The 20778-nt window shown below is 45.6% G+C and overlaps 8 non-coding genes and 2 pseudogenes across 8 annotated transcripts; all 10 read left to right on the top strand.

The window, feature by feature from the left end:
* The first annotated feature begins 793 nt into the window (after nt 1–793).
* On the top strand, nt 794–984 carry LOC142717634 (U2 spliceosomal RNA). The gene has a single exon (XR_012872002.1). It is a non-coding gene; the product is annotated as a U2 spliceosomal RNA (small nuclear RNA).
* A 1280-nt stretch (nt 985–2264) lies between these two features.
* Nucleotides 2265–2455, top strand: LOC142717622 (U2 spliceosomal RNA). The gene has a single exon (XR_012871990.1). It is a non-coding gene; the product is annotated as a U2 spliceosomal RNA (small nuclear RNA).
* Nucleotides 2456–3743: 1288 nt separating this feature from the next.
* LOC142717610 (U2 spliceosomal RNA) lies at nt 3744–3934 on the top strand. The gene has a single exon (XR_012871977.1). It is a non-coding gene; the product is annotated as a U2 spliceosomal RNA (small nuclear RNA).
* Nucleotides 3935–5226: 1292 nt separating this feature from the next.
* LOC142717768 (U2 spliceosomal RNA) lies at nt 5227–5417 on the top strand. The gene has a single exon (XR_012872133.1). It is a non-coding gene; the product is annotated as a U2 spliceosomal RNA (small nuclear RNA).
* A 1288-nt stretch (nt 5418–6705) lies between these two features.
* On the top strand, nt 6706–6896 carry LOC142717756 (U2 spliceosomal RNA). The gene has a single exon (XR_012872121.1). It is a non-coding gene; the product is annotated as a U2 spliceosomal RNA (small nuclear RNA).
* Nucleotides 6897–8200: 1304 nt separating this feature from the next.
* On the top strand, nt 8201–8391 carry LOC142717744 (U2 spliceosomal RNA). The gene has a single exon (XR_012872108.1). It is a non-coding gene; the product is annotated as a U2 spliceosomal RNA (small nuclear RNA).
* Nucleotides 8392–9691: 1300 nt separating this feature from the next.
* LOC142717726 (U2 spliceosomal RNA) lies at nt 9692–9882 on the top strand. Its single transcript, XR_012872092.1, has one exon. It is a non-coding gene; the product is annotated as a U2 spliceosomal RNA (small nuclear RNA).
* Nucleotides 9883–11166: 1284 nt separating this feature from the next.
* Nucleotides 11167–11357, top strand: LOC142717603 (U2 spliceosomal RNA). Its single transcript, XR_012871971.1, has one exon. It is a non-coding gene; the product is annotated as a U2 spliceosomal RNA (small nuclear RNA).
* Nucleotides 11358–12637: 1280 nt separating this feature from the next.
* Nucleotides 12638–12757, top strand: LOC142717732 (U2 spliceosomal RNA; annotated as a pseudogene).
* A 6837-nt stretch (nt 12758–19594) lies between these two features.
* Nucleotides 19595–19771, top strand: LOC142717731 (U2 spliceosomal RNA; annotated as a pseudogene).
* The last annotated feature ends 1007 nt before the right edge of the window (nt 19772–20778 follow it).

Below are 20778 nucleotides of genomic sequence, written 5' to 3'. Positions count from 1 at the left end.
AAGAAGAAGTAAGAATTGCAGTTGCAACAAAGCCTTGCTTGCCTACAAAGAGAGCAGCAATTTGGATTTGTTACTATGTTACCTAGAAGAATAACAAACTGTGCAAGGATGGAGGTTGTAGGAGCAAGGAGAAGTTGTCTGTAAAGTTGGTGGATGCCTATTTTCCATTTTGCAGTCCCTTGTCTCCCTCTTGTGGCCTCCTGGAGGCAACTAGCTGTGCAAAAAAAAGACAGCCTGGCGGCCGGCTGTTGCAGTGTTGCCCTCTCAGGCAACACTGAGTGACTGACTGAGCCTCACCGTCTTATATAAAGTTCAGACGGAACTTTGCACGTGTCATAGTGGAGCCCTCAGGATTCCAGAGCCAGCTTTCTGACATCATAATGGGGCCTCAGAGATAAAAGCCTGGGCCCAGGCAGTGTTGGTCAGTGCTGCTCAGCAGGCAGCACTGGACTGGACTGGATTACAGCTGATACAAGGTGTGAAGGAACAAGGGGTGGCTGTGGGCATGCACTTGCTGCCGCTGCCAGTGTTTATCTGCATGGCAGCAGGGCATTTGGGCGTTGCCAGGAAGGCGTTTTTATGTAGATTCCTCCTCTTTCAGCACTGCATTGTGGTGCAAGCAAAAGAAGCAAATCCTGTCTGGCTTCCTCTCCGGCCTTTATTCACCTCCCGTGTAGCTGTGAGTGTGTGAGCCTGCAGGGCCCCATGGAATTGCCTAGAAGTAGGCTGAATCGCTGCAAGGGCTGAACAGCAGTATCGGGCAGGCTCGGGCAACGCGCGGCCCGTTCGGGTTATCGCTTCTCGGCCTTTTGGCTAAGATCAAGTGTAGTATCTGTTCTTATCAGTTTAATATCTGATACGTCCCCTATCTGGGGACCATATATTAAATGGATTTTTAGAACAGGGAGATGGAAATAGAGCTTGCTCTGTCCACTCCACGCATTGACCTGGTATTGCAGTATTTCCAGGACCGGTGCACCCTTTCCTTATGTGTTGACTAAAAGCAGATTCCAAAAGTGTTTTTTGTCTTTGCTATTGTTTCTGTCTTTCTGAAGGGATCTCCCCTTTTAATCCCATTATTTCAACACCTGTTGGACAATGCATGAGTGATAATGAGCTCATTGATTAAATGCAATTAATGAATAGATTGCCACCTCTTGTTGTGTGTCGTCTGTGTTTCTGTGTTTCCGGCATTTCACATTGGAACACCTCATTCACCTTCCTTGTCTTCTCTCCGCCCTCCCTTTTAGGTAAGTTAAAGAGCTGCACCTGAGCCAGCCACTGATTGATTGATTGATTGATTGATTGATTGATTGATTGATTGATGCAGCACAACAGTCAAATAGTGGAGTGGAGTAGGGGAACAGCAAACAGCCAATAAAGCAGCCCGCCCGCTCGCCTGCCCGCCACAATGGACCTACCTGTGTACACTAGATGGATGTGATGGAATGTACTGTCGTCCCTACATTTCAAGAAGAAGTAAGAATTGCAGTTGCAACAAAGCCTTGCTTGCCTACAAAGAGAGCAGCAATTTGGATTTGTTACTATGTTACCTAGAAGAATAACAAACTGTGCAAGGATGGAGGTTGTAGGAGCAAGGAGAAGTTGTCTGTAAAGTTGGTGGATGCCTATTTTCCATTTTGCAGTCCCTTGTCTCCCTCTTGTGGCCTCCTGGAGGCAACTAGCTGTGCAAAAAAAAGACAGCCTGGCGGCCGGCTGTTGCAGTGTTGCCCTCTCAGGCAACACTGAGTGACTGACTGAGCCTCACCGTCTTATATAAAGTTCAGACGGAACTTTGCACGTGTCATAGTGGAGCCCTCAGGATTCCAGAGCCAGCTTTCTGACATCATAATGGGGCCTCAGAGATAAAAGCCTGGGCCCAGGCAGTGTTGGTCAGTGCTGCTCAGCAGGCAGCACTGGACTGGACTGGATTACAGCTGATACAAGGTGTGAAGGAACAAGGGGTGGCTGTGGGCATGCACTTGCTGCCGCTGCCAGTGTTTATCTGCATGGCAGCAGGGCATTTGGGCGTTGCCAGGAAGGCGTTTTTATGTAGATTCCTCCTCTTTCAGCACTGCATTGTGGTGCAAGCAAAAGAAGCAAATCCTGTCTGGCTTCCTCTCCGGCCTTTATTCACCTCCCGTGTAGCTGTGAGTGTGTGAGCCTGCAGGGCCCCATGGAATTGCCTAGAAGTAGGCTGAATCGCTGCAAGGGCTGAACAGCAGTATCGGGCAGGCTCGGGCAACGCGCGGCCCGTTCGGGTTATCGCTTCTCGGCCTTTTGGCTAAGATCAAGTGTAGTATCTGTTCTTATCAGTTTAATATCTGATACGTCCCCTATCTGGGGACCATATATTAAATGGATTTTTAGAACAGGGAGATGGAAATAGAGCTTGCTCTGTCCACTCCACGCATTGACCTGGTATTGCAGTATTTCCAGGACCGGTGCACCCTTTCCTTATGTGTTGACTAAAAGCAGATTCCAAAAGTGTTTTTTGTCTTTGCTATTGTTTCTGTCTTTCTGAAGGGATCTCCCCTTTTAATCCCATTATTTCAACACCTGTTGGACAATGCATGAGTGATAATGAGCTCATTGATTAAATGCAATTAATGAATAGATTGCCACCTCTTGTTGTGTGTCGTCTGTGTTTCTGTGTTTCCGGCATTTCACATTGGAACACCTCATTCACCTTCCTTGTCTTCTCTCCGCCCTCCCTTTTAGGTAAGTTAAAGAGCTGCACCTGAGCCAGCCACTGATTGATTGATTGATTGATTGATTGATTGATTGATTGATTGATTGATTGATGCAGCACAACAGTCAAATAGTGGAGTGGAGTAGGGGAACAGCAAACAGCCAATAAAGCAGCCCGCCCGCTCGCCTGCCCGCCACAATGGACCTACCTGTGTACACTAGATGGATGTGATGGAATGTACTGTCGTCCCTACATTTCAAGAAGAAGTAAGAATTGCAGTTGCAACAAAGCCTTGCTTGCCTACAAAGAGAGCAGCAATTTGGATTTGTTACTATGTTACCTAGAAGAATAACAAACTGTGCAAGGATGGAGGTTGTAGGAGCAAGGAGAAGTTGTCTGTAAAGTTGGTGGATGCCTATTTTCCATTTTGCAGTCCCTTGTCTCCCTCTTGTGGCCTCCTGGAGGCAACTAGCTGTGCAAAAAAAAGACAGCCTGGCGGCCGGCTGTTGCAGTGTTGCCCTCTCAGGCAACACTGAGTGACTGACTGAGCCTCACCGTCTTATATAAAGTTCAGACGGAACTTTGCACGTGTCATAGTGGAGCCCTCAGGATTCCAGAGCCAGCTTTCTGACATCATAATGGGGCCTCAGAGATAAAAGCCTGGGCCCAGGCAGTGTTGGTCAGTGCTGCTCAGCAGGCAGCACTGGACTGGACTGGATTACAGCTGATACAAGGTGTGAAGGAACAAGGGGTGGCTGTGGGCATGCACTTGCTGCCGCTGCCAGTGTTTATCTGCATGGCAGCAGGGCATTTGGGCGTTGCCAGGAAGGCGTTTTTATGTAGATTCCTCCTCTTTCAGCACTGCATTGTGGTGCAAGCAAAAGAAGCAAATCCTGTCTGGCTTCCTCTCCGGCCTTTATTCACCTCCCGTGTAGCTGTGAGTGTGTGAGCCTGCAGGGCCCCATGGAATTGCCTCGAAGTAGGCTGAATCGCTGCAAGGGCTGAACAGCAGTATCGGGCAGGCTCGGGCAACGCGCGGCCCGTTCGGGTTATCGCTTCTCGGCCTTTTGGCTAAGATCAAGTGTAGTATCTGTTCTTATCAGTTTAATATCTGATACGTCCCCTATCTGGGGACCATATATTAAATGGATTTTTAGAACAGGGAGATGGAAATAGAGCTTGCTCTGTCCACTCCACGCATTGACCTGGTATTGCAGTATTTCCAGGACCGGTGCACCCTTTCCTTATGTGTTGACTAAAAGCAGATTCCAAAAGTGTTTTTTGTCTTTGCTATTGTTTCTGTCTTTCTGAAGGGATCTCCCCTTTTAATCCCATTATTTCAACACCTGTTGGACAATGCATGAGTGATAATGAGCTCATTGATTAAATGCAATTAATGAATAGATTGCCACCTCTTGTTGTGTGTCGTCTGTGTTTCTGTGTTTCCGGCATTTCACATTGGAACACCTCATTCACCTTCCTTGTCTTCTCTCCGCCCTCCCTTTTAGGTAAGTTAAAGAGCTGCACCTGAGCCAGCCACTGATTGATTGATTGATTGATTGATTGATTGATTGATTGATTGATTGATTGATTGATTGATGCAGCACAACAGTCAAATAGTGGAGTGGAGTAGGGGAACAGCAAACAGCCAATAAAGCAGCCCGCCCGCTCGCCTGCCCGCCACAATGGACCTACCTGTGTACACTAGATGGATGTGATGGAATGTACTGTCGTCCCTACATTTCAAGAAGAAGTAAGAATTGCAGTTGCAACAAAGCCTTGCTTGCCTACAAAGAGAGCAGCAATTTGGATTTGTTACTATGTTACCTAGAAGAATAACAAACTGTGCAAGGATGGAGGTTGTAGGAGCAAGGAGAAGTTGTCTGTAAAGTTGGTGGATGCCTATTTTCCATTTTGCAGTCCCTTGTCTCCCTCTTGTGGCCTCCTGGAGGCAACTAGCTGTGCAAAAAAAAGACAGCCTGGCGGCCGGCTGTTGCAGTGTTGCTCAGGCAACACTGAGTGACTGACTGAGCCTCACCGTCTTATATAAAGTTCAGACGGAACTTTGCACGTGTCATAGTGGAGCCCTCAGGATTCCAGAGCCAGCTTTCTGACATCATAATGGGGCCTCAGAGATAAAAGCCTGGGCCCAGGCAGTGTTGGTCAGTGCTGCTCAGCAGGCAGCACTGGACTGGACTGGATTACAGCTGATACAAGGTGTGAAGGAACAAGGGGTGGCTGTGGGCATGCACTTGCTGCCGCTGCCAGTGTTTATCTGCATGGCAGCATGGCATTTGGGCGTTGCCAGGAAGGCGTTTTTATGTAGATTCCTCCTCTTTCAGCACTGCATTGTGGTGCAAGCAAAAGAAGCAAATCCTGTCTGGCTTCCTCTCCGGCCTTTATTCACCTCCCGTGTAGCTGTGAGTGTGTGAGCCTGCAGGGCCCCATGGAATTGCCTAGAAGTAGGCTGAATCGCTGCAAGGGCTGAACAGCAGTATCGGGCAGGCTCGGGCAACGCGCGGCCCGTTCGGGTTATCGCTTCTCGGCCTTTTGGCTAAGATCAAGTGTAGTATCTGTTCTTATCAGTTTAATATCTGATACGTCCCCTATCTGGGGACCATATATTAAATGGATTTTTAGAACAGGGAGATGGAAATAGAGCTTGCTCTGTCCACTCCACGCATTGACCTGGTATTGCAGTATTTCCAGGACCGGTGCACCCTTTCCTTATGTGTTGACTAAAAGCAGATTCCAAAAGTGTTTTTTGTCTTTGCTATTGTTTCTGTCTTTCTGAAGGGATCTCCCCTTTTAATCCCATTATTTCAACACCTGTTGGACAATGCATGAGTGATAATGAGCTCATTGATTAAATGCAATTAATGAATAGATTGCCACCTCTTGTTGTGTGTCGTCTGTGTTTCTGTGTTTCCGGCATTTCACATTGGAACACCTCATTCACCTTCCTTGTCTTCTCTCCGCCCTCCCTTTTAGGTAAGTTAAAGAGCTGCACCTGAGCCAGCCACTGATTGATTGATTGATTGATTGATTGATTGATTAATTGATTGATTGATTGATGCAGCACAACAGTCAAATAGTGGAGTGGAGTAGGGGAACAGCAAACAGCCAATAAAGCAGCCCGCCCGCTCGCCTGCCCGCCACAATGGACCTACCTGTGTACACTAGATGGATGTGATGGAATGTACTGTCGTCCCTACATTTCAAGAAGAAGTAAGAATTGCAGTTGCAACAAAGCCTTGCTTGCCTACAAAGAGAGCAGCAATTTGGATTTGTTACTATGTTACCTAGAAGAATAACAAACTGTGCAAGGATGGAGGTTGTAGGAGCAAGGAGAAGTTGTCTGTAAAGTTGGTGGATGCCTATTTTCCATTTTGCAGTCCCTTGTCTCCCTCTTGTGGCCTCCTGGAGGCAACTAGCTGTGCAAAAAAAAGACAGCCTGGCGGCCGGCTGTTGCAGTGTTGCCCTCTCAGGCAACACTGAGTGACTGACTGAGCCTCACCGTCTTATATAAAGTTCAGACGGAACTTTGCACGTGTCATAGTGGAGCCCTCAGGATTCCAGAGCCAGCTTTCTGACATCATAATGGGGCCTCAGAGATAAAAGCCTGGGCCCAGGCAGTGTTGGTCAGTGCTGCTCAGCAGGCAGCACTGGACTGGACTGGATTACAGCTGATACAAGGTGTGAAGGAACAAGGGGTGGCTGTGGGCATGCACTTGCTGCCGCTGCCAGTGTTTATCTGCATGGCAGCAGGGCATTTGGGCGTTGCCAGGAAGGCGTTTTTATGTAGATTCCTCCTCTTTCAGCACTGCATTGTGGTGCAAGCAAAAGAAGCAAATCCTGTCTGGCTTCCTCTCCGGCCTTTATTCACCTCCCGTGTAGCTGTGAGTGTGTGAGCCTGCAGGGCCCCATGGAATTGCCTAGAAGTAGGCTGAATCGCTGCAAGGGCTGAACAGCAGTATCGGGCAGGCTCGGGCAACGCGCGGCCCGTTCGGGTTATCGCTTCTCGGCCTTTTGGCTAAGATCAAGTGTAGTATCTGTTCTTATCAGTTTAATATCTGATACGTCCCCTATCTGGGGACCATATATTAAATGGATTTTTAGAACAGGGAGATGGAAATAGAGCTTGCTCTGTCCACTCCACGCATTGACCTGGTATTGCAGTATTTCCAGGACCGGTGCACCCTTTCCTTATGTGTTGACTAAAAGCAGATTCCAAAAGTGTTTTTTGTCTTTGCTATTGTTTCTGTCTTTCTGAAGGGATCTCCCCTTTTAATCCCATTATTTCAACACCTGTTGGACAATGCATGAGTGATAATGAGCTCATTGATTAAATGCAATTAATGAATAGATTGCCACCTCTTGTTGTGTGTCGTCTGTGTTTCTGTGTTTCCGGCATTTCACATTGGAACACCTCATTCACCTTCCTTGTCTTCTCTCCGCCCTCCCTTTTAGGTAAGTTAAAGAGCTGCACCTGAGCCAGCCACTGATTGATTGATTGATTGATTGATTGATTGATTGATTGATTGATTGATTGATTGATTGATTGATTGATGCAGCACAACAGTCAAATAGTGGAGTGGAGTAGGGGAACAGCAAACAGCCAATAAAGCAGCCCGCCCGCTCGCCTGCCCGCCACAATGGACCTACCTGTGTACACTAGATGGATGTGATGGAATGTACTGTCGTCCCTACATTTCAAGAAGAAGTAAGAATTGCAGTTGCAACAAAGCCTTGCTTGCCTACAAAGAGAGCAGCAATTTGGATTTGTTACTATGTTACCTAGAAGAATAACAAACTGTGCAAGGATGGAGGTTGTAGGAGCAAGGAGAAGTTGTCTGTAAAGTTGGTGGATGCCTATTTTCCATTTTGCAGTCCCTTGTCTCCCTCTTGTGGCCTCCTGGAGGCAACTAGCTGTGCAAAAAAAAGACAGCCTGGCGGCCGGCTGTTGCAGTGTTGCCCTCTCAGGCAACACTGAGTGACTGACTGAGCCTCACCGTCTTATATAAAGTTCAGACGGAACTTTGCACGTGTCATAGTGGAGCCCTCAGGATTCCAGAGCCAGCTTTCTGACATCATAATGGGGCCTCAGAGATAAAAGCCTGGGCCCAGGCAGTGTTGGTCAGTGCTGCTCAGCAGGCAGCACTGGACTGGACTGGATTACAGCTGATACAAGGTGTGAAGGAACAAGGGGTGGCTGTGGGCATGCACTTGCTGCCGCTGCCAGTGTTTATCTGCATGGCAGCAGGGCATTTGGGCGTTGCCAGGAAGGCGTTTTTATGTAGATTCCTCCTCTTTCAGCACTGCATTGTGGTGCAAGCAAAAGAAGCAAATCCTGTCTGGCTTCCTCTCCGGCCTTTATTCACCTCCCGTGTAGCTGTGAGTGTGTGAGCCTGCAGGGCCCCATGGAATTGCCTAGAAGTAGGCTGAATCGCTGCAAGGGCTGAACAGCAGTATCGGGCAGGCTCGGGCAACGCGCGGCCCGTTCGGGTTATCGCTTCTCGGCCTTTTGGCTAAGATCAAGTGTAGTATCTGTTCTTATCAGTTTAATATCTGATACGTCCCCTATCTGGGGACCATATATTAAATGGATTTTTAGAACAGGGAGATGGAAATAGAGCTTGCTCTGTCCACTCCACGCATTGACCTGGTATTGCAGTATTTCCAGGACCGGTGCACCCTTTCCTTATGTGTTGACTAAAAGCAGATTCCAAAAGTGTTTTTTGTCTTTGCTATTGTTTCTGTCTTTCTGAAGGGATCTCCCCTTTTAATCCCATTATTTCAACACCTGTTGGACAATGCATGAGTGATAATGAGCTCATTGATTAAATGCAATTAATGAATAGATTGCCACCTCTTGTTGTGTGTCGTCTGTGTTTCTGTGTTTCCGGCATTTCACATTGGAACACCTCATTCACCTTCCTTGTCTTCTCTCCGCCCTCCCTTTTAGGTAAGTTAAAGAGCTGCACCTGAGCCAGCCACTGATTGATTGATTGATTGATTGATTGATTGATTGATTGATTGATTGATTGATTGATTGATTGATGCAGCACAACAGTCAAATAGTGGAGTGGAGTAGGGGAACAGCAAACAGCCAATAAAGCAGCCCGCCCGCTCGCCTGCCCGCCACAATGGACCTACCTGTGTACACTAGATGGATGTGATGGAATGTACTGTCGTCCCTACATTTCAAGAAGAAGTAAGAATTGCAGTTGCAACAAAGCCTTGCTTGCCTACAAAGAGAGCAGCAATTTGGATTTGTTACTATGTTACCTAGAAGAATAACAAACTGTGCAAGGATGGAGGTTGTAGGAGCAAGGAGAAGTTGTCTGTAAAGTTGGTGGATGCCTATTTTCCATTTTGCAGTCCCTTGTCTCCCTCTTGTGGCCTCCTGGAGGCAACTAGCTGTGCAAAAAAAAGACAGCCTGGCGGCCGGCTGTTGCAGTGTTGCCCTCTCAGGCAACACTGAGTGACTGACTGAGCCTCACCGTCTTATATAAAGTTCAGACGGAACTTTGCACGTGTCATAGTGGAGCCCTCAGGATTCCAGAGCCAGCTTTCTGACATCATAATGGGGCCTCAGAGATAAAAGCCTGGGCCCAGGCAGTGTTGGTCAGTGCTGCTCAGCAGGCAGCACTGGACTGGACTGGATTACAGCTGATACAAGGTGTGAAGGAACAAGGGGTGGCTGTGGGCATGCACTTGCTGCCGCTGCCAGTGTTTATCTGCATGGCAGCAGGGCATTTGGGCGTTGCCAGGAAGGCGTTTTTATGTAGATTCCTCCTCTTTCAGCACTGCATTGTGGTGCAAGCAAAAGAAGCAAATCCTGTCTGGCTTCCTCTCCGGCCTTTATTCACCTCCCGTGTAGCTGTGAGTGTGTGAGCCTGCAGGGCCCCATGGAATTGCCTAGAAGTAGGCTGAATCGCTGCAAGGGCTGAACAGCAGTATCGGGCAGGCTCGGGCAACGCGCGGCCCGTTCGGGTTATCGCTTCTCGGCCTTTTGGCTAAGATCAAGTGTAGTATCTGTTCTTATCAGTTTAATATCTGATACGTCCCCTATCTGGGGACCATATATTAAATGGATTTTTAGAACAGGGAGATGGAAATAGAGCTTGCTCTGTCCACTCCACGCATTGACCTGGTATTGCAGTATTTCCAGGACCGGTGCACCCTTTCCTTATGTGTTGACTAAAAGCAGATTCCAAAAGTGTTTTTTGTCTTTGCTATTGTTTCTGTCTTTCTGAAGGGATCTCCCCTTTTAATCCCATTATTTCAACACCTGTTGGACAATGCATGAGTGATAATGAGCTCATTGATTAAATGCAATTAATGAATAGATTGCCACCTCTTGTTGTGTGTCGTCTGTGTTTCTGTGTTTCCGGCATTTCACATTGGAACACCTCATTCACCTTCCTTGTCTTCTCTCCGCCCTCCCTTTTAGGTAAGTTAAAGAGCTGCACCTGAGCCAGCCACTGATTGATTGATTGATTGATTGATTGATTGATTGATTGATTGATTGATGCAGCACAACAGTCAAATAGTGGAGTGGAGTAGGGGAACAGCAAACAGCCAATAAAGCAGCCCGCCCGCTCGCCTGCCCGCCACAATGGACCTACCTGTGTACACTAGATGGATGTGATGGAATGTACTGTCGTCCCTACATTTCAAGAAGAAGTAAGAATTGCAGTTGCAACAAAGCCTTGCTTGCCTACAAAGAGAGCAGCAATTTGGATTTGTTACTATGTTACCTAGAAGAATAACAAACTGTGCAAGGATGGAGGTTGTAGGAGCAAGGAGAAGTTGTCTGTAAAGTTGGTGGATGCCTATTTTCCATTTTGCAGTCCCTTGTCTCCCTCTTGTGGCCTCCTGGAGGCAACTAGCTGTGCAAAAAAAAGACAGCCTGGCGGCCGGCTGTTGCAGTGTTGCCCTCTCAGGCAACACTGAGTGACTGACTGAGCCTCACCGTCTTATATAAAGTTCAGACGGAACTTTGCACGTGTCATAGTGGAGCCCTCAGGATTCCAGAGCCAGCTTTCTGACATCATAATGGGGCCTCAGAGATAAAAGCCTGGGCCCAGGCAGTGTTGGTCAGTGCTGCTCAGCAGGCAGCACTGGACTGGACTGGATTACAGCTGATACAAGGTGTGAAGGAACAAGGGGTGGCTGTGGGCATGCACTTGCTGCCGCTGCCAGTGTTTATCTGCATGGCAGCAGGGCATTTGGGCGTTGCCAGGAAGGCGTTTTTATGTAGATTCCTCCTCTTTCAGCACTGCATTGTGGTGCAAGCAAAAGAAGCAAATCCTGTCTGGCTTCCTCTCCGGCCTTTATTCACCTCCCGTGTAGCTGTGAGTGTGTGAGCCTGCAGGGCCCCATGGAATTGCCTAGAAGTAGGCTGAATCGCTGCAAGGGCTGAACAGCAGTATCGGGCAGGCTCGGGCAACGCGCGGCCCGTTCGGGTTATCGCTTCTCGGCCTTTTGGCTAAGATCAAGTGTAGTATCTGTTCTTATCAGTTTAATATCTGATACGTCCCCTATCTGGGGACCATATATTAAATGGATTTTTAGAACAGGGAGATGGAAATAGAGCTTGCTCTGTCCACTCCACGCATTGACCTGGTATTGCAGTATTTCCAGGACCGGTGCACCCTTTCCTTATGTGTTGACTAAAAGCAGATTCCAAAAGTGTTTTTTGTCTTTGCTATTGTTTCTGTCTTTCTGAAGGGATCTCCCCTTTTAATCCCATTATTTCAACACCTGTTGGACAATGCATGAGTGATAATGAGCTCATTGATTAAATGCAATTAATGAATAGATTGCCACCTCTTGTTGTGTGTCGTCTGTGTTTCTGTGTTTCCGGCATTTCACATTGGAACACCTCATTCACCTTCCTTGTCTTCTCTCCGCCCTCCCTTTTAGGTAAGTTAAAGAGCTGCACCTGAGCCAGCCACTGATTGATTGATTGATTGATTGATTGATTGATTGATTGATTGATGCAGCACAACAGTCAAATAGTGGAGTGGAGTAGGGGAACAGCAAACAGCCAATAAAGCAGCCCGCCCGCTCGCCTGCCCGCCACAATGGACCTACCTGTGTACACTAGATGGATGTGATGGAATGTACTGTCGTCCCTACATTTCAAGAAGAAGTAAGAATTGCAGTTGCAACAAAGCCTTGCTTGCCTACAAAGAGAGCAGCAATTTGGATTTGTTACTATGTTACCTAGAAGAATAACAAACTGTGCAAGGATGGAGGTTGTAGGAGCAAGGAGAAGTTGTCTGTAAAGTTGGTGGATGCCTATTTTCCATTTTGCAGTCCCTTGTCTCCCTCTTGTGGCCTCCTGGAGGCAACTAGCTGTGCAAAAAAAAGACAGCCTGGCGGCCGGCTGTTGCAGTGTTGCCCTCTCAGGCAACACTGAGTGACTGACTGAGCCTCACCGTCTTATATAAAGTTCAGACGGAACTTTGCACGTGTCATAGTGGAGCCCTCAGGATTCCAGAGCCAGCTTTCTGACATCATAATGGGGCCTCAGAGATAAAAGCCTGGGCCCAGGCAGTGTTGGTCAGTGCTGCTCAGCAGGCAGCACTGGACTGGACTGGATTACAGCTGATACAAGGTGTGAAGGAACAAGGGGTGGCTGTGGGCATGCACTTGCTGCCGCTGCCAGTGTTTATCTGCATGGCAGCAGGGCATTTGGGCGTTGCCAGGAAGGCGTTTTTATGTAGATTCCTCCTCTTTCAGCACTGCATTGTGGTGCAAGCAAAAGAAGCAAATCCTGTCTGGCTTCCTCTCCGGCCTTTATTCACCTCCCGTGTAGCTGTGAGTGTGTGAGCCTGCAGGGCCCCATGGAATTGCCTAGAAGTAGGCTGAATCGCTGCAAGGGCTGAACAGCAGTATCGGGCAGGCTCGGGCAACGCGCGGCCCGTTCGGGTTATCGCTTCTCGGCCTTTTGGCTAAGATCAAGTGTAGTATCTGTTCTTATCAGTTTAACTGTGAAGGATGGAGTGGACAGAAGTTAATGTTTATAATAATTTTCTTTCTTTAATAAAATATAGACTATAGAGTTGTGTACATAATTGTGATGAAGCAATAGTAATAGGATTAGATAAGTATACGTGGCAAGATGGCCCCTGAACAGGGACTACGCACTAATAAAATAACAAGTCACTTCCTGGTATGAACAAACTATGAACTATGAAGACATATCTAAAGGACCAGATAAGGGTGAACCTATCCAAGGATGACACAAAGTAACAAGAGGCTTACAGTGATACGTGCTTTTATAAAAGTGTGATAACATGTACCCACCCCCAGGAGAAAGGAGATATAGAACAAATGTGTGTAATAAATAAATCAGTGACGCCTGATGCTGAGTGAGGAGCTTTGTACCAGACTCTGTGTGGTGTGATTCCTTTCGTACGAACTCAGCGTATTATCCCTGCCGGTTGAGACTGATTAGTACCCGAACATTTTGGCGCCCAACGTGGGGCCACACTCGAGGGATAAGCCGTGTCCGTGATCGACGACCCCCAGACGCCTCAACATTGAATCGCCAGCCACGCTCCCAGGAAGTCTGATCAGCTTCAAATAAAACACGGTAAGGTTAAGTTCATGTTTATGAATATTGGCTCTTATCCGTGTGGGAGAGTGAGCAGGTGATAAGATACCGAGGTATTTGGAGTCGATCCCGGCCACACTCTCAGCGACAGAGAGTTAACCCGCTGTGTGGTTCCAAGAATCATAGTATAGATAGTCGCGTCTCGCCGGCATAGGTGATAAGTATAAGTGTGATAATTTAATTGGTCGCAGGGTATAGGTTGATACCATTAAGACGACAGGTGTAATAATTTAATTTAATTGGTCGCAGGGTATAGGTTGATACCATTAAGACGACAGGTGTAATAATTTAATTTAATTGGTCGCAGGGTATAGGTTGATACCATTAAGACGACAGGTGTAAGTGTAATAATTTAATTGGTCGCAGGGTATAGGTTGATACCATTAAGACGACAGGTGTAAGTGTAATAATTTAATTGGTCGCAGGGTATAGGTTGATACCATTAAGACGACAGAGACAGACAGTCAGTTATAATTGTGTTAAAAAAAAATAAAAAAAAAATTGTGTTTTGTGTTCAGAAACATCGAGAATAAGGTTTCATTCTCAGGACGGTGTTAAATATAGAACAGTATGTTTAATGTGTTTAAAAAAAAAAAAAAAAAGAGACAGGCAAGAAGAATGTAGAAAATAGTAAGAAAGTTATGCACATAGGTGGCATATTTATAGATGGAAGAATGGGCTGCAGCTCTTAGGGAAAACAAGGGAAGATTAAGTGACGAAGGAAAGTTAGATGAAGCATTAGCTTGGCAAAGAACAGCCATAGCCATAACTAAAGACAAGTTTACTGAGCAAGAAATACGAGACAGAAAGGGTAAAATCATCAAATATGTGTATTACAAAGAACGTGTCCAGCCACCGCCCTATAATGGCGACGGTGGAATTCTAACTTCGTGGGAGTGTCCCAGTTGTGGTTAACAGAACCCGCCCCAAGTTGAATATTGTGTATCATGTCACTTTCCACGCCCCGATCCTCCCATATATGCCACGCCTTCGGCACCACTCCCCGCCCCAGGAGGCCATCTTGGTACACCTAAACCTGTTGTTCCGTTATATCCGGTACTCACACAAGAAGGTGGATTTTATAAGCCCCCTCCGTAGGATGTGGCCACGCCCGGCCCAACCAAATCAGTATGAAATAATCACCTTGTTAATTTTGTCATTTGTAGTGTTTTTTCTATTTACAGAAGTTCCAGTTTTAGTTCACTGATGAAACAACACGTCATCATAATATAGAGATGGTGGCCGTCAGATTGTACGGTTAAACATTAACGTAGATAATTCCTGTACAATGGTGTGATAAATGATTGCAGATACGTATGTTGTTTTGCCGGCATTGAAAGTGTTAAGATTGTGAGAAGCTGCGAGTTTGTGACCTCCCTCCCCCCTAAAGTGTGCTGTGTTTGAGAGGAGGAGGAGGGGGGCTGACTGGGTGCAGTCTGCAGGGCTGATGAGACAGAGGGATCTCAATATGCACTGCTGAGATATATATATATCAGTAATGTCTACAAACCTAAATACATTTCTTCTCTTTTGCGCAAGCGCTGTTGGTTATAAAAGTTACGATATTTATGTGTTATGATGTGATCAGATTTCATGTGTTTTGATGTTAATTCAGATGTATTAAACTACAGATACTGTGAGACACGGGGTTTTGAAAATGTATGTGCCCCCCACCGTTCCCTATTTTTATATACTGTTTATTGGTTTGCAGTAATTAATGTGATCAGAGATAATATTTTCTGTTTTATTGAATAACTAACTACAATTGTTTTGTTTTTGATTTCACACATGAGTTATGTCATTGTAAAGATCAAATGTTTGTCAGGAAAAAGTCATTTTTGTTTCAGGCTGTTGTACATTACAAGGGGTTAAATTAGTGTTATGTTGAGATGTAGTTGTGAACTCTGCTACATCACTCTCGCAGAGTCCACAAAGGGGGGAAGGGTGAAGGAACTGATCAGGTACAATTTTGGTTTATGTGTAAGAGACCATCCCCCTCCAGCAAAGTTACACAGGAGGCGAGGTGACATCACTCACACGAGTCTTTATGGATTTAGATGAGGGAGAAGGCAAAACAAAACTTGTCTGGACATTGTTAATTTGATGTAAAGTTTTTGGGAATGTTTTATTTTTATTTGTTTTTGTATTAATCAAGTATTTGCAGAACCTGATAAAAGTGAGATTCTCAAAGTATTCTGGATTATCAGCTGAATGAGGAGGAGTTGTGTTTGGTAGCGGCTTGTGACACCAATCCATGGAGTACCTCTACGCAAGCATATACTTTGTACTGTACTGAACAAAATGGACATGCCACTGCAGTTCTCACACAAAGTCATGGACCACAGCAGCGCCCGGTAGCATATTATTCAGCTAGACTAGACCCTGTGGCCCGAGGTTCCCCATCATGTGTGAGAGCTATCATTGCTGTAAATTCAATGTTAAACAAGGCCTCAGATTTGGTCCTGGCATTTCCACCACATGATATATATATTACTGCTATTCTAACTCAAGTACAACCTAAGCATTTGTCCACTGCAAGACATTTGAGATTAATCTGTGCGCTTCTTCTCCCTGAGCAGGTTACTTTACACCGCTGTACTACATTGAACCCAGCTACCTTACTGCCTTTGGAGCAAGGGGGAGAAGACGTAGGTAAAGTATGGTCACAATTTTTGTCTGAAACTGATGAACATGATTGTATGGCCCTTATGGCCCAGGAAACAGTGGGCTTCGCACATGTAAAAGATACCCCACTCCAAAACCCAGACCTAAATACTCTTTGTGGATGGTTCAAGGTATTTTGTAGAAGGATCTTTTCTTACAGGATATGCAGTAACCACCGAAGATGTAGTCCTAGAAGCAGCCTCCTTACCAGCGTCCCGCTCAGCACAAGAAGCGGAGCTTAAGGCCCTGGCAGCAGCATGCCAACATGCAGAAGGAAAGACAGCAAATATATACACTGACTCTCGATATGCATTTGGGATTGCACACGATTATGGCCCCATATGGAGGGCAAGACAATTTTTGACCTCTGCAGGTACACCTGTAAAGAATGCAGACTTTGTAAAATATTTGATGGCGACCCTGATGTTACCCACAGAAGTAGCAGTAGTAAAGATAAAAGCTCACACTAAGGTGAGTTCACCAGAGACAAAAGGAAATGCCCTGGCAGACGAAGCGGCAAAGCAAGCAGCACAGAAGCTACCCGTGTTAGCAGCCGTATGTCAGATAAAAGATCCAGAGGAAACAAGACCAGCTGTAAGCCCGGAACTACGGCAAAAACTTCAAGGACAAGCAACAAAAGAAGAAAAAGACAAGTGGACGGCCCAAGGAGCAACGCTACGAAAAGATGGCCTCTGGCAATGCCAGAATAAACTGTGCCTGCCTAAGACAATGTTCCCAATGATGGCCCAAATAACACATGGAGAGACACACCAGTCAAAAACGGCAATGATGGACTTGGTAAACAAGGTGTGGTATGCTCCAGGGTTTAGTGTGATGGCCAGCAGTTTTACACAAGGATGCATGATCTGTGCAACACATAATATTGGAAGAACTGTAAAAGTACCACAGAAGCACACACCCAGACCTATATATCCGTTCCAGAGACTGCAGATAGACTATATTCAACTACCCAAAGTTGGTACCTAGGAGTATGTGCTTGTTTGTATTGATCTCTTTTCAGGATGGCCAGAAGCTTTTCCAGTAACCAAAGCTACAGCCGTAGCCACAGCAAAGAAACTGATCAACGAGGTGGTGTGCAGATATGGAGTTCCAGAGATGATCGAGAGAGACAGAGGAACTCATTTTACGGGTGAAATCATGAACCATGTGTTGTCAGCTCTAGGCATAAGTCAAGCCCTACATACACTATACCATCCACAAAGCAGTGGGAAGGTTGAGAGACTAAATGGGACTCTCAAATTGAAAATCCAAAAAGCAATGGTAGAAAACGGGAAACCATGGACCGAGTGTCTACCATTAGCCTTGTTCTCAGTAAGATACACGCCCACAAAAAGAACAGGTCTCAGCCCATATGAGATCTTATTTGGGTCGGCTCCCAGATTAGGATGTTATTTTCCACAGGTGCTCCAAATGCAGTATGGTAGACTAACAGATTATGTATCAACGCTTGACAAACAATTGACCAAGGTGCATGCACAAGTATTTGCTTCCATTCCAGGTCCTGATTCAGTTGACGTATAAGCTAGAACCAGCAGATTGGGTCGTTGTTAAAAGACACGTGAGGAAAAGTCTAGACCCAAGATTTGATGGTCCTTTTCAAGTCCTACTCGTTACAAGCACCTCAGTGAAGCTCGAAGGAAAGGCAAGCTGGATTCACGCCAGTCATTGTAAAAAGGTTCTTCAGCCAGAAGAATGAAGATCTTTGCGGTTGTTGCGGCGGTTGTTGCGTGTGCTCTTATACAAAAAGGCAGAACTGCTACTCCTGTACACGTAATCAGTACAGAATCACTGGAACAGTTCAGGACAGGGTGGGCGAATGCCACAGTGGATAGAAAGGAGGGTAACTACACATGTAAGGCCAATGCCCCGTGTTATACTACAAATGTGACTACAACCGAAGGGACTTGGAAAAAAGGACCACATGGAGGGACTGTGTACCTTCACATAGACAAAACAGCCAACATTAGCATACAAGAAGAGACGCCGGGGCTGTGGTTTTGTTGTTATGAACCAGATTTACAGTATCGACAGAAATATACAACCAGTAAAAATAGAAACGAAATGATAAATAAGACTTATGAAAGATGCAACAAGGAGAGGCTCAACTCTACGATTGTAATAAAAGAAACTGATGGGATGATATTATGTATGAATAATAGCCAAATAAGAAATAGGAGATATTTTGTATTCTTGATAACAATTTTAAGAGATATTTAGGAGTATTGAATGGTATACAGTTAGAAACCCAAGAGACCATCTCTCAAAATAGTCACATATTTACAAGGGGAAAAAAGAGATCTGAAAGGAAGTTTTGACCCCCATGTGTATATAGATGCTATAGGAGTCCCAAGGGGGGTCCCAGATGAATTCAAGGCCCGGGATCAGGTAGCAGCTTGATTTGAATCATTAATCCCTATGATCACAGCTAACAAAAATGTAGATTGGATAAATTATATCTATTACAACCAGCAACGGTTTGTTAACTATACTAGGGACGCTTTACAAGGTCTAGCTGACCAGTTAGGACCCACATCTACTATGACTTTCCAGAACCGTATGGCCCTTGATATGATACTAGCAGAAAAAGGAGGCGTTTGTGCCATGATAGGTACTACCTGTCGTACTTTTATTCCAGATAACACAGGACCAAACGGCAAAGTAACCATGGCAATCAAACAGATTGTTTCTTTATCCGAGGAATTAAAACGAAATTGAGGTTTCACAGACCCATGGGATCAGTATTTCTCATGGTTAACCGGATGGCAGAAAATTCTGGCCCAAATTGGGATTGTAATCTTAATCTTTCTAGTGCTTTTCGCAGTTATTGCTTGTTGTGTATTACCATGTATGAAGAAATTAATGACTAAAACTATAACTGAAGTAACTCCCACTTTTATGTTTTCTTCAGAAATTGAAGGACTTTTACCAACTCCATCCATGAAAACAACCACCCTTTATCGAGACTATTGTTCTGAAGATGAATAGATAGTGTAGGGTGTGCACCGACTCTTTAAGTCCAGCTACAAAGGGGGGTCTCCTAATAGGGGAGGCTCGTCTCAAACTGGTGAAAAAATCCTTTTACTCCCCTTTCCCAGAGCACGGACACACTTAGGTTAAGAAATGAAGAAAATAATGATAAAAGGGGGGACTGTGAAGGATGGAGTGGACAGAAGTTAATGTTTATAATAATTTTCTTTCTTTAATAAAATATAGACTATAGAGTTGTGTACATAATTGTGATGAAGCAATAGTAATAGGATTAGATAAGTATACGTGGCAAGATGGCCCCTGAACAGGGACTACGCACTAATAAAATAACAAGTCACTTCCTGGTATGAACAAACTATGAACTATGAAGACATATCTAAAGGACCAGATAAGGGTGAACCTATCCAAGGATGACACAAAGTAACAAGAGGCTTACAGTGATACGTGCTTTTATAAAAGTGTGATAACATGTACCCACCCCCAGGAGAAAGGAGATATAGAACAAATGTGTGTAATAAATAAATCAGTGACGCCTGATGCTGAGTGAGGAGCTTTGTACCAGACTCTGTGTGGTGTGATTCCTTTCGTACGAACTCAGCGTATTATCCCTGCCGGTTGAGACTGATTAGTACCCGAACATAATATCTGATACGTCCCCTATCTGGGGACCATATATTAAATGGATTTTTAGAACAGGGAGATGGAAATAGAGCTTGCTCTGTCCACTCCACGCATTGACCTGGTATTGCAGTATTTCCAGGACCGGTGCACCCTTTCCTTATGTGTTGACTAAAAGCAGATTCCAAAAGTGTTTTTTGTCTTTGCTATTGTTTCTGTCTTTCTGAAGGGATCTCCCCTTTTAATCCCATTATTTCAACACCTGTTGGACAATGCATGAGTGATAATGAGCTCATTGATTAAATGCAATTAATGAATAGATTGCCACCTCTTGTTGTGTGTCGTCTGTGTTTCTGTGTTTCCGGCATTTCACATTGGAACACCTCATTCACCTTCCTTGTCTTCTCTCCGCCCTCCCTTTTAGGTAAGTTAAAGAGCTGCACCTGAGCCAGCCACTGATTGATTGATTGATTGATTGATTGATTGATTGATTGATTGATTGATTGATTGATGCAGCACAACAGTCAAATAGTGGAGTGGAGTAGGGGAACAGCAAACAGCCAATAAAGCAGCCCGCCCGCTCGCCTGCCCGCCACAATGGACCTACCTGTGTACACTAGATGGATGTGATGGAATGTACTGTCGTCCCTACATTTCAAGAAGAAGTAAGAATTGCAGTTGAAACAAAGCCTTGCTTGCCTACAAAGAGAGCAGCAATTTGGATTTGTTACTATGTTACCTAGAAGAATAACAAACTGTGCAAGGATGGAGGTTGTAGGAGCAAGGAGAAGTTGTCTGTAAAGTTGGTGGATGCCTATTTTCCATTTTGCAGTCCCTTGTCTCCCTCTTGTGGCCTCCTGGAGGCAACTAGCTGTGCAAAAAAAAGACAGCCTGGCGGCCGGCTGTTGCAGTGTTGCCCTCTCAGGCAACACTGAGTGACTGACTGAGCCTCACCGTCTTATATAAAGTTCAGACGGAACTTTGCACGTGTCATAGTGGAGCCCTCAGGATTCCAGAGCCAGCTTTCTGACATCATAATGGGGCCTCAGAGATAAAAGCCTGGGCCCAGGCAGTGTTGGTCAGTGCTGCTCAGCAGGCAGCACTGGACTGGACTGGATTACAGCTGATACAAGGTGTGAAGGAACAAGGGGTGGCTGTGGGCATG

The sequence above is a fragment of the Rhinoderma darwinii genome, unplaced genomic scaffold, assembly GCF_050947455.1.
Source record: "Rhinoderma darwinii isolate aRhiDar2 unplaced genomic scaffold, aRhiDar2.hap1 Scaffold_457, whole genome shotgun sequence".
Classification (NCBI taxonomy): Eukaryota; Metazoa; Chordata; class Amphibia; order Anura; family Rhinodermatidae; genus Rhinoderma; species Rhinoderma darwinii.
The sequence above is the reverse complement of the archived record's forward strand: the minus strand, read 5'-3'. Positions and strand labels throughout refer to the sequence as shown.